This window comes from Protobothrops mucrosquamatus, unplaced genomic scaffold (genome assembly GCF_001527695.2).
Source record: "Protobothrops mucrosquamatus isolate PMUCROS unplaced genomic scaffold, P.Mucros_1.0 scaffold2338, whole genome shotgun sequence".
Taxonomy (NCBI): domain Eukaryota; kingdom Metazoa; phylum Chordata; class Lepidosauria; order Squamata; family Viperidae; genus Protobothrops; species Protobothrops mucrosquamatus.
Genome location: NW_015388420.1, coordinates 45097 through 53881, shown reverse-complemented (window position 1 = coordinate 53881; position 8785 = coordinate 45097).

The window sequence follows — 8785 nt, the reverse complement described above, 5'->3', positions numbered from 1 at the left end:
TCTCTCTCTCTCTCTCTTTCTCTTTCTCTCTGTCTCTCTTTCTCTTTCTCTCTCTGTCTCTCTTTCTCTCTCTGTCTCTCTCTCTGTCTGTCTGTCTCTCTCTCTCTCTGTCTCTCCAGACACTCCTCTCAAAACCGAAATTCAAACTGGCTAATGAAACAGCACAGCTCGTCTCAGAATCAGAATACAGCCGGAAGGGACCTTTGCAGTCATCTAGTCCAGCCCCCTGGTCCAGCAGGAGACCCTACACCCGTTTCAGACAAATATGTAGTGTGATCAGCTGGAAGGGGACCTGGGAGGTCGTCTAGTCCAACCCCCTGCTCAAGCAGGAGACCCTATATACCCATTTCGGGCAAATATGTAATGGGATCCGAATAGAGCGGAAAGGGACCTTTGTGGTCATCTAGTCCAACCCCCTGCTCAAGCAGGAGACCCGATACCCGTTTCAGACAAATATGTAGTGTGATCAGCTGGAAGGGACCTGAGAGATTGTCTAGTCCACTCCCCCTGCTCAAGCAGGAGACCCTATACCCATTTCGGGCAAATATGTAATGTGATCCGAATAGAGCAAAAAGGGACCTTTGTGGTCATCTAGTCCAACCCCCTGCTCAAGCAATGGACCCGATATCATTTCAGACAAATATGTAATGTGATCAGAATAGAACTGGAAGGGACCACGGAGGTCTTCTAGTCCAGCCCCCTGCTCAAGCAGGAGATCCTATACCCATTTCAGACAAGTGGCTGTCCAGTCGCTTCTCAGAAACCTCCAGCGATGGAGCACCCACAACGTCTGGTGGCAAGCAGTTCCACTGGTTAATTGTCCTCACTTGTCAGGAAGTTTCTCCTTAATTCCAGGTTGCTTCTCGACTTACAACAGGTGGTTTAGTGAGCGTTCAAAGTCGCAACGGCACTGGAAAATGCGACTTGCGACCGTTTTTCGCCCTTCGCGACCGCCGTGGGTCGCAGGATCAAAATTCAGACGCTCGGCGACCGACTCGTACTTGCGACGGTCACGGTGTCCCAGGGGGGCGTCACGTGACCCTTTTTGGCGACCTTCCAAAAAGCAAAGTCAACGGGGGGAGCCCGATCCGTCAAACAACCCAGTTACTTAACAAATGCGGTGATTCGCTTAACGACGAGGTCGTAAAACGGAGCAAAACTCGCTTAAATGTCTCGGTTAGCCGCAGAAATGTAGATTGTAAGTCGAGGACCCCTGTATCCATTTTGGGGAGGGGGGAAATTTGGGGGTTGCAAGTAAAGTTTCTAGCAGCCCCTCAATGATTAAGGGGAAACATTAAACAAGGATGACTCTTAACTTCCTTTTGCAGCCAAGAAACTCTGGCAAGTCGTGGCTTGTGCTCAAAGGTGGCTTAAAAGAGTTGGGAGGTTTCGCAGGTTCCAGTTTTATCCTTGGCAAACCTCTGGAGTGGGGAGGGGTCCAACCGAAACACACACACACACACACACACACACACACACACTCTCACACACACACACTTACACACACACACACACACACACGTTGCACTCTCAGCCCAGGAATGTGGAGCGACGGGTCCTGTCTGGGTCTGTTTGCATGGAGAAGCGCTGCCCTGGGGGAATGTGTTATTTAACACAGCACACACACACACACACAAAAGCACGTTGTTGGAGAAGACTTGGGAGCAAAGTTTGTTGGTGTGTCCAAATTGTTCGGGTTGGCTTCAGCGAGGGTGTGGCGGGGACAATCTACTTCCTGTTGGCAGTGGCTGTGTGTGTTTTGCAGAGCCTGTGTGTGTGTGTGTGTGTTTAAATCAGTGTTTTTCAAGCTGGAGAACTTTTAAGCTGGGTGGACTTCAACTCCCAGAATTCCCTAGCCAGCACAGGTTAATCCCCGACTTAACAACAGCTTGTTTAGCGACGGTTCAAAGTTACGACGGCAGTGGGGGGAAAAAAGCGACGTAATGACCGTTTCTCACACTTACGACCGTTGCAGCATCCAAATTCGGACGCTTGTCAACCAACTCATCTTTATGACTAGCGCAGCGTCCCGGGCTCGCCTGATCCCCTTTTGCGACGTTCCGACAAGCAGCCAGGAAGCCAATTCTGCGTAACAACGGTGTCGCCAACTTAACCCCTGCAGTGATTCACTTAACAACCGCAGCAAGGGAGGTCGTAAAACGGCCAAAACTCACTTAACAAAGGTTTCAGGCAGCAACGGGGAATTGGGGGTTTAATGGACGTCGTAAGTCGAGGACTGCCCGTGGAATGTTTTATCGCTGCTTCTTTTCTTTATTTTTCCGCTAGTTTCTGACAAACCAGGAACAACATGATATCACTTAACCAATTTGGCCAACGATGCATTTTTGTCTCGTGATAAACCGGCATTTCTATTGGCTCCGGATGTGTTGGACTGAGTAATCTTAATTTTTTTTTTAAAGAAACACCAGCCTCAGTTTTTGGATTTTTTTTTTTCTTTTCTCGCCTGGTATCAACACTGGAAGTTTTTAAGAAGAGACTGGACAGCTATTTGTCTGAAATGGTGTAGGGTTTCCTGCCTGAGCAGGGGGTTGGACTAGATGACCTCCAAGGTCCCTTCCGAGTCTCTTATTCTTCCTTCCTTCCTTCCCTCCCTCCCTCTTACACTGGAAGTTTTTAAGAAGAGATTGGACAGCCCTTTGTCTGAAATGATATAGGGTTTCCTACCTGAGCAGGGGGTTGGACTAGATGACCTCCAAGGTCCCTTCCGAGTCTGTTATTCTGTTATTTTTTTTCCTTTCTCCCTCCCTCCCTCCCTCCCTCCCTCCAACACTGGAAGTTTTTAAGAAGAGACTGGACAGCTATTTGTCTGAAATGGTGTAGGGTTTCCTGCCTGAGCAGGGGGTTGGACTAGATGACCTCCAAGGTCCCTTCCGGGTCTCTTTTCCTTCCTTCCTTCCTTCCTTCCTTCCTTCCTTCCTTCCTTCCTTCCTTCCTTCCTTCCTTCCTTCCTTCCTTCCTTCCTTCCTCCAACACTGGAAGTTTTTAAGAAGAGACTGGACAGCCCTTTGTCTGAAATGGTATATAGGGTTTCCTGTCTATTATTATTATTATTATGGATCATCGCACAGTCAGCCAGATGTTCGGACTGGATCTGGCATTTTTGTCCAGCTACCGAGTCCTTCCCAAGGACCTGGGATAGGCAGATGTGGATGTTTGACGGTGTTACAGATATCGTCGCAGGATGGAAGCAGTTCCTAGTAAGGCCGCCTTTTGCAATTGACTGATAGCGAATTTGTCAATGCCGATGATGGTGTCCAAGTGGTGCTCCAGATATTTTGGGATTGCACCCAAGGCGCTTATTACTATTGGTACATTATTTATTATTATATTATTATTATTATTATTATTATTATTATTATTATTATTATTATTATTATTATTATTATGATGTTATTATTATTATATTATTATTATTATTATTATTATTATTATTATTATTATTATTATTATTATTATTATTATTCGTGGTTCGTTTGGCGGGGTCTCCATTCAACCTTCGCTAATTCTGCCCAGCATCCTAGTTATTCTTCGCAGCTCTCCAGATGCTTTGGGGGCTGGAAACAGGCAAACACACACAAACAAACACACACACACATACACATAAACAAGTGCTTGGCTGTTTCAGTGGTGACACCTGGTGTTGTTTTCTGGTTAATGATTTGTAGCGCTTGGCTAATCCTTTATCCCTGCCCCGGTTTTGAAAAGCCGCTTCCTTTGAGGTTATTCATTAGCCTCTCTCCTGGATCCGCCCGGCCCAGAACAAGCCAGCATCGCCCTTCACACTGACCCACCCACGTCAACGGTGTGTCGTGCGTTCTTTGCTCGCTTGCAAAACCGGGTGGGCTTGCAGAATGAATCCAATTTTGCACAACGCGTCAGCAACAACGTTGCGTGGCCGACCTCTACCGCCTGGGGTGTGTGTGTGTGTGTGCCTTGCCGACGTTCGCAACTCCTCGTCCTGATGTTGCAACGGCACCAAGCTGGGTCCGAGACTATGTTGGCTAGTCTCGGATCCGATAGCTGCCGGCCTTGATCGGCCAGGGTTTTTGACGTAAAGCCGAGAATTGCGCTTCAGTTAGCCTTCCAAAGGCAGAAAAGCAGATTTTTCTCTCTGCATCCTGTGATTATTTTTTTTTGCCCCCTGTTCTTTAAGAGAATGACCGTTGAAAGGGACCTTGGAGGTCTTCTAGACCCACCCCCTGCTTGCGCAGGAAGCCCTACGCAGGTAGCCCTCGACTTACGACCGCAGCCGAGCCCAAAATTTCCGTTGTTCAGCGAGACATTTGTTAACTGAGTTCGTCGTCGTTAAGTTGTTAGGTTGTGAAGTGAGTCACTGCAGTTGATAAATGGGTCGCGCGGTTGTTAATTGAATCTGGCCTTCCCCATCAACTTTGCCCGTCCGAGGGTCGCCGAAGGGGATCACGTGACCTCTGGATGCAGAAACGGTCGTAAATACGAGTTGGTTGTCGAGAATGTAAGTGAACTGTTGTTAATTCTAGGACTACCTGTGCCAAAGGGCTGTCCAGCCTCTTCTTAAAAACTTCCAGTGTTGGAGCATTCACTGCTTCTGGTGGCAAGCAGTTCCACTGGTTAATTGTTCTAACTGTCAGGAAGTTTCTCCTTATTTCTAGGTTGCTTCTCTCCTTGATGAGTTCCCATCCGTTGCTTCTTGTCCTGCCTTCAGGTGCTTTGGAGAGTAGCTTGACTGCCTCTTCTTTGGGGCAGCCCCTGAGATACTGGAACACTGCTATCCTGTCCCCCCTCGTCCTTCTCTTCATTAGAATAGAATAGAGCTGGAAGGGACCCTGCAGGTCATCTAGTCCAACCCCCTGCTCAAGCAGGAGATCCTATACCGTTTCAGACAAATATGTAATATAATCAGAATAGAGCTGGAAGGGACATTGGAGGTCATCTAGTCCAGCCCCCTGCTCAAGCAGGAGACCCTATTCAGACAGATATGTAATATAATCAGAATAGAGCTGGAAGGGACTCTGGAGGTCATCTAGTCCAACCCCCGGCTCAAGCAGGAGACCCTATATCATTTCAGAGAAATATGTAATATAATCAGAATAGAGCTGGAAGGGACCTTGGAGGTCATCTAGTCCAGCCCCCTGTTCAAGCAGGAGACCCTACACCGTTTCAGACAAATGGCTGTCTCATCTCTTCTTAAAAACCTCCAAGTGACGGAGCACCCACAACTTCTGGTGGCAAGACGTTCCACTGGTTAATGGTTCTCACTGTTAAGAGGTTTCTCCTTAATGAGTTCCTCTCCTTGACGAGTTTCCATCCGTTGCTTCTTGTCCTGCCTTCGGGCACTTTGGAGGATAGGTGGGAACTCCCCCCCCATCCCTTTCTTCTCTTTCACCCCGTGATTTTTGCTCTGCGGCTGCCCCCTCTTCTCCCAATTCCCTACTCTTCTTTTTCAGGACTTGCATCTCGCTCGTTCCGTGCGAAGCCCGGGCGCCTAACGCCAGTAAGACTCGCACGCAGAGCTGCCCCATCAAGCGACGCCCCCCCGCCCCGTCTGACCCACATTTTCACATTCCTGTTCTTTCTAACGGACGTGAAAACGCTTTTTCCTTCCACCATATTCACCTCCTCGCTTTGAGAGGTAGTCCTCGGCTTACGACCGCAACCCAGCCCGACATTCCTCTTGCTAACGTTGTTAGCCGCCCTGAGTCCGTAAGGAGAAGGGCGGGATATAAATTAAATTAATAAATAAATAAAATAAAAAAGACGGGTACTTCGGTGTGTCGTGCCCTGTTTCTTGCTCCGGTCGTTTAAGTGAATCGCGGCGGTCGTTGAAGTGAGTGAGCCGCGCGGTCGCTAAACGGACCTGGATTCCCTGCTGACTCGGCTCGGCGGAAGGGGATCGCTGGACCGTCGTAAATGTGAGCCGGCTACGACGGTCGTAAAAGTGGGAAAAAAGGGACGCTGCCTTGAAGGGAGCAGGCAGGAAGAGTTTTAAGGCGGTGGTCTCGCGTTGGCAGTTCGAAAGGGAAGCCCACTCCCAATTTCCCATCCTCCTTTGCTGCATTTCTCTTGTGCCGAACCCGGTTAGGTGGATGTCGGCGTGATCCAGTCGGTCCCTGGAAACAGAGAATCCAGTTTCCTTCTGCAATGTAATCTGCAAGGGGTCAGCCCCTGTTGTGGTTTGGGGGGTGGGTGGGTGGGTGGGCTTGAGATGGGCAGGGTCTTTTGCCCCTCTTGGTCCCAGCGGGACGGTTTGCCCAGGATAGGGGAACTTAAGAGAGCTGAATCAGCAGAAGCCATGGTGTGGGAAAGCAAAAACAAAGTTAATAATAATAGCAACAACAAGAAGAACAATAACAATAATAAAGTTGGAAGGGACCTTGAGGTCATCTAGTCCAACCCCCTGCTCAGGCAGGAAACCCTACACCATTTCAGACAAGTGGCTGTCCAGTCTCTTCTTCAAAACTTCCAGTGTTGGAGAAGGGAGGGAGGGAGGGAGGGAGGGAGGGAGGGAGGGAGGGAAGGAAGGAAGGAAGGAAGGAAGGAAGGAAGGAAGGAAGGAAGGAAGGAAGGAAGGAAGGAAGGAAAAAAAGAATAACAGAATAACAGACTCGGAAGGGACCTTGGAGATCATCTAGTCCAACCCCCTGCTCAGGCAGAAAACCCTATTCCATTTCAGACAAATGGATATCCAGTCTCTTCTTCAAAACTTCCAGTGTTGAGGGAGGGAGGGAAGGAGGAAGGAAGAAAGGAAGGAAAGGAGAAAAGAAGGAAGGAAGGAAGGAAGGAAGGAAGGAAGGAAGGAAAGAAGGAAAAAAAAAGAATAACAGAATAACAGACTCGGAAGGGCTCTTGGAGGTCATTTAGTCCAACCCCCTGCTCAGGCAGGAAACCCTATCCCATTTCAACAGAAGGGACAACCATTTGTCTGAACTGGGATGGGGTCTCCTGCCTGAGCAGGGGGTTGGACTAGATGACCTCCAAGGCCCCTTCCAATTCTGTTATCCTGTTATTATTCCTCCTCCTCCTCCTCCTCCTCCTCCTCTTTAAGAAGAGATTGGACCATTTGTCTGAAATGGAACAGGGTCTCCTACCCGAGCAGGGGGTTGGACTAGATGACCTCCAAGCCCCCTTCCCGCTCTGTTCTTCTGAAGGGCGAGAGGAGGGTGGCCGATCGTGCCCAGAATCTGCCATTTGGGGACGAAGAGCCTTCTCAAGTTAACGTTTTTTTCCCAGGGATCCTAGTGGCTTGAAAGCTTTGGGTGTGAATTGTGGGCATAGATGAGAGAAATCCTGATTTTATTTTGAGGCCTTCAAGGCTGGCAGTCTTGGCGTTTCACGGCTCCCGCGCTTGCGAACCCGGCGGCATTCCTCGCTAAGGTTTCGGGGAAGGAGGTTAAAAAATAGAAACTTTTTCTATTTTTAAGCGACGCTCCAACGCCGTTCGAACAAAGGCTTTCTCAAGCTTTGGCAACCTGACGACGGGCGGACTTCAACTCCCAGAATTCCACTGGCTGGGGAATTCTGGGAGTTGAAGTCCGCCCATCCTCAAGTCGCCAAGCTTGGGAAAAAAAAACCGGCTTTAACAACTTTAAAAAAAAACAAAAACAAAGTGAGAATCATTCCTTACTTTTAATTTTAATCTGAATCCCTGCAAAGCTTCTCACGAAACGAACCCCGGAATTTGCAAATGTTATTTTTTTTTTTAAAGACAGGGACGCCTAATCAATGCGGTTGCGTGTGTGTGCTTGTGTGTGTGAAACACAACTCCCCCAAAACATCCTCCGTGAATTTTTGCAGGAATTTGCCCTCCCCGAAGCCTATCAGTTCTCTTCCTCCAAACACCCAACAGATGTTTTTTCCAAGCTGTTGCTTAATGAGGAATATAATTTTAAGCTGAAGCCCTTTCCTGGAGGGTGGAAATTTCATGTGATATTTTTTTTTCTTCCTTTTTTCTTCATGTCTCCCCCGAGGCCAGTTTTTATAACTCGTATATTCTGGCCTGTAGCATCTCTTTATGACTTTACTACTTGGGTAGCTGGGGCCTGTCTCTCGCCAAGATTTAAAGGGTGAACACCGAGCTTGAAAAATATTCCCCTGCTTCAAAGCCGGACCTCTCCCTCCCCCCCCAGGACCCCCACCACCTTTAAGGAGGTACGCTCCTGAATTTGGCCAGAGGTAGCACAGAGGACCCCCGAGTTAGATGGGAAACTGTGGCTGTTTGGGCTGTTATTTGACCTCGACTGGTCCCTGAGAACGGAGGGAGAAGCTTTTGCAAAAAAACAAAAGGCAAAACAAGTCACACCGGAGATAGTTTTACAAAAACAAGGAAGCAAGCAACCTGTTGGGCTCTGGACAAAATGCAGATTATTTGGGGTTTTTTTCAAACTGTCGAAGGGAGCCGGGCAGGATGCTCAGAACTGTGGATGGTTTATATTTGGAGTAAGAGGGTGCCTCTTTATCTGACTATGTCTGACTATGTCTATCTCTGTATCTCTGTCTACCTACCTACCTACCTACCTATCTTTATCTCCCTATGTCTGTCTGTCTGTCTGTCTATCTATCTATCTATCTATCTATCTATCTATCTATCTATCTATCTATCTATCTATCTATCTCTATTATCTGTCTGTCTCTTTCTATAATCTACCTACCTACCTACCTACCTATATGTTCCTATGTCTATCTTTATTACTTATCTAGCTATCTCTATCTCCCTATGTCTATCTCTATTATCTATCCATCTATCTATCTATCTATCTATCTATCTATCTATCTATCTATCTATCTA